The sequence below is a fragment of the Morone saxatilis genome, unplaced genomic scaffold (assembly GCF_004916995.1).
Source record: "Morone saxatilis isolate NCDOM2014 unplaced genomic scaffold, NCSU_SB_2.0 Contig16, whole genome shotgun sequence".
Lineage (NCBI taxonomy): Eukaryota > Metazoa > Chordata > Actinopteri > Moronidae > Morone > Morone saxatilis.
Window position 1 is genome coordinate 5,213,878 of NW_023339718.1, and position 4,838 is coordinate 5,218,715.

Below are 4,838 nucleotides of genomic sequence, written 5' to 3' on the forward strand. Positions count from 1 at the left end.
ACTGAAGGAATCCTAATCGGGAGACTCCCATGATCCTACGCTGCCACCAAACTTCCTCTTTTGTTATTGATGTGAGCAACCGCCACCAACAGCAGAAAGTACAGACTGTACGTTTAAATAAAGTTACTGTGGATGAGTTTACACACATTATTACACATACAGGGGTAAAACTGAGTGTGCCTCAGGTGGAAACCCGGGAATGTCCAGCGGCCCTCGCCTCTCTCGTCACCATCATGTGACATGTGATCTCCTGGAATCTCACACAGGCGCTACAATCACAAACACACCTCGAGCTCTCCTTCCACGCCGAGCCCCGACGGGGAGGAAGGAGAGGGACCGGCGGATCCGCCCAATCATCGGTAATGCGTTCGATTGTTTTCGCCTCCTTCAGCTCTGAGCGCCGCTCATCGTGTCGTCCTTACATTCAGGAAAAAGTGTCTTTTTTTAAGCAGTATTTTTGAATATGAATCTGACCACTAACAGCTACGAAAGAAACAAGTAGAAAACTGGTGCGTAAATGTCACCGAACGTCACCAAAGATAAGATTGGAGAGAGAACCACACCATGCCATGAGGATGCAATCATAGACAGGCTGTAAAATTGGAATTTGAGACCTCTATATTAGTCTATACTGGTCTAACAGAGCTAGAGAACAACTAGACTACTTCCACACTGTACTGCAGTTACACTAACAGATGGTGAGACAGTACAGCGCTAAGATTAGTCCGTAACCATGAGAGGGTAGAGTTGAACTACAGTAGAGAGCTAGAGCCTCTATGGTAAACCACATGCGTTTACCAGAGCGTCGGTTCTACTTGAGTCACCGCAAAGTTTTATTTTGCTTTTTTTTTTTTTCTTGTTCTTTGAATCTGTTTGTTTCTAGAGAGCAAGAGTGAGAAGACTAAAAGGCTAAGACTGGAGGATCAGATGCAGAGTCTACTGTTTAGTTTCTAATAATGGTGGCTAGACTACTCTGATAGTCACCTCCGGTCACCAACCCTCCTGATGTCCAACACTCCTGTGCACATTCAAAAACAGACAACACACACACACACAGACAGAATCAAACACATGGCAGCACACAGCTCGTCCGTTGGGTGTGTGTGTGGGGGGAGCTGTGGATATTAAACAGATAAAGTGGCTGCATCAATTAAAACGCTTGTTCACATTCATCCGCCGGAGGGGAACGTCTCTCTGTACTTACCTGACGGTTAAAGCTCCTCCCCCTACAGTCAGAGTTCGTTTGAGCTCATTAAACATCTGTTTTTAAAGGGGGCGGGGCCTATGAGCTTGATTTGTGACATCATAAACACCGAGGAGGAGACATCTTGTGTCCAGCAGGAAAAACATTTGCATATTTCATAGATTATTTAATTTTTAATGAGAGTAGATGATTTGTTTGAGGGTTTTAAGGTGGAATTATACACACAGTTGTTTATCATCAGCATCAGAAACTCCTCCAATACGTATAAAATGTCATACATCAGGTATTGGCGAGTACAATACGCGCCTGTGCAGCGATACGATTATTTATTACCCCCGAAATGGGACCGTGCTACTTCCCAGCATTGTTCTTTGTTGCCTTTTTTCCCCTGGATAGTAAAATGAGCCACTCTGGTTTAACCTGAGCGAGGACGTATGACAGCACTCGTACAGGCTCAGTGGTGATTGATTAAAAATAATAATATTAGGAAAGAAAAACCTGGATCAGAGCTTCACTAACGGGAAGTTGGAACAACAAGGGAAGAAATGTGGCTTATAATAATCTTAGTTTGATCATTAATGGACTACGAAGAATCTTCAAACCTAAAAATAAATAAAAATACTCTTTAAATGGTCCAGTGTGTCACATTTAGGAGTTAATATAATATTAACAGGGGAAGAAAGGGGACTTTGATGTTTTTTGTGCATTTTGAAGCATCCCTAGTTTCTCCTTCATGCTTGGAAAGAGTGAGGGGTGAAGCGAGGAGCTGCAACCACCCCGCTAGATGCCACTAAATCCTGCACACTGGACCTTTAAGACACAAATCTGGGGAAAGAGTTTGGAAACCCTCCTAAAGTCCTAAAACATGTCTGGAAGGGACCAAATAATTTGCCCAGTATAAACAAACACTGAGAACAAAGAATAAAATATATTTCTGGCTAATTTCGAGTCTTTTAAATTAAGTTATTCAGACTCAACTTATTATTGGAAAAAGCTTTTAGGTCATAAAACTGTCTGTAGAGGATCTTTAAAGGACCAGTGTGGAGGATTTAGTGGCAGCTAGAGGTGAGACTGCAACCAACTGAGTACCCCTCGCCTCACCTTCTCTTTCCAAGCATGTAGGAGAAACTACGGTGGCTGCAAAACTCGTGAGAAAACATGAAATAAGACCTTTAAAGCTGCAACAAGGAGTTTTAGTGTTGATTCTAGCGGCCCCTGTGGACAAAGGCGGTACTGTCTCTACCGACGCGTTTCATTGATTTCAAGAGGAATTCTGACCCGGCTGCAGGGATTAATATTAAACTATATTACAAACCAGCCCAAATTCTCTTAATGGTCTGTTAATGTTGCTCGTACAGGGCAGTTTTTTAATTACAACATAAGAAGTCCTGTTGAAGTTAACTTAAGGAGTGAACGGGGGGGAAGCTGAGCGTAAGTCCGAGAGAGGTTTATGAAATCAGGGCAATCCCCTTTGACCAACTACGTCCCGGCTATGCAACAGTTGGCAGAGCGCGCCGAGAACGCACACTCGACTCAACGTGCCGATTGGGCAGCGCTCGACATCTCTGAGGAACAAGCTCCAATCCTATTAGTTAGCAGGGCCACGTTAATCACAGGACGGGGTTATCCTCCCTCCCTCCTCTACCTCCCCCCCAACCACCTCCACTCTGCTCAGCGTGGAAATGGTTACAACTGTGTGACTTTGTTGTAAAAACTCTCCTCCGAGCTGCGGTTGAATGGAAACCTTGTCCCCTACAAAAGGTGGGGGACATAAATCACAGTTCTGGTCTCTCTTCGGGTCGACCGTCGGCACGACAAGCACCAATAAATTCCTCCGCAGCAACCGTATTTGCTCTTTAGCTCTTTCTCGGCTCGGTTAATTCCAGCGGCGGAGTCGGTTCAGTCGGTCACAGCATGGCACATTCTTTCTGTTGCCACTGGAGAACTTTTCTCTCTCTAACAGGATAACCTGTCTGCGTCCAGGGGGGAGGGGGGGTGAGCAGGCTAAAAAGGCCTCTACTCTACTCACCATCCAACCCCTGTGGCTGATCACTGAGCACCCCCCCCGCCCTCCTCTCTCTCTCCACGCCACGACACACCCAAGTGAAGGAGCAGAAATTAGGATCCTCCGTTGAATTCACTTAATATCAGGATCATAACCTCGTCTGTTTACGCCGTCTTCATTCCCGAAGATTGTAAATGTATTGTTATGTTTTGTGACAGAGCCATTCTTCAACTGTGAAAGAAGAGTGGGGGGGGGGGAGGAGGTCACTATGGAAACAAACCCCATGGCGAGTTAGTGGCGTCCAACCATGATGGCGCTACTTGTCATAGCTGTCGTGCCTGCGAGTGACACTACAGCAGCAGCAGGAGCGCCGGGGGACGTTTTACCCAAAAAACTCTCATTTTAGATTCTGAATATTAAAGAAATTTGTTGTTTTCTTGCAACAAACAACCTGTTTTTATTTCCTTCCGACGTCTCGGAGGACAAACGGGGTAAAAAGAATAAAAGAAGAACAAGAAGAAAATAGCCTCCCCTTCATTTCAATACAGTGACTAACCCGCAGCCATCACCACTCCCACAGAGGAGAGAGGCGGGGGCAGCGGTCCCTATGGCGACCACATTGTTCCCAAACCGGCCCACATTCATTACTGACAAAAAGACACACACACACACACACACACACACACACACACACATTAATACATTTTAAGTTCAGGTGACTTTTGTGAAATAGAGTTTACGCCTATTAACATAATATTGTCGGGCAAAAAATTGTTGGTACTGACAGTATAAAATCGAACATAGTCGAACTCCGATTCTAGAAACTGACTACCTAAGAAGATAATTGAAGGAGAATGCCAAAAACAGCAAGACCTGAACTAGCCATGAGTTATCTTTTGTTTCTGTGTGCCCCCCGCAGAGGTGATTGAAGGAGTAATCTAGCAGAGTACGGGCTGACAGGTCGATCCTGGCGGGGTGTCTGCGTGTGATACGCCGCATTCTGTCTTTCTGTCTGCTTGTTGAAGGTCACGGTTGATGGTGACTGTAGATCCGTGGAATGCGCTGCGAGTGGTGAGGGAGCTGTGGATGGCACCGTGGGTCCTTCCTACTCTCAGGATGGAATCGGGGTGGACCAGGAACCTGGTCAGTATGCAGTGGAGGCGGGGGCACACTGAGGCTAATAAGTTGTATCTGACCTCGCGGTATTTCCCGCGCTATAACACGTATATTGGCATGTCAACATTGAGGTTTGCGTCTTTGTGTCACTGCAATACCCCCCCTATTCCGCGGGTCTGCAGAGTGTCGATTCGATCGCACCTTTTGTTGATCAGGCAGCGGTAGGATAAAGTTTTTGGGCCCAACCAGACACGGAGGTTGGACTCCAAACAGTGAAGTTCTTCTGTGTTTTTATCCCGCCTCCCTCAGACCAAACCTAACTACAGCAGCTCATCATGCTGTCAGTGTTTTGGATTAGTGGATTTTCCATAATCCGCTGCTTCAGAGGTGTCACATTTTGAGGTTGTTTGCTGAGTTTCCCCTGGACACGTTAAAATAAGGATGTCAGCAGGGCAATGCAGAAGATATTAGCCTGAGTTCTGGGAACAAAAAAACTTCCTGGTTGCCTTCTCC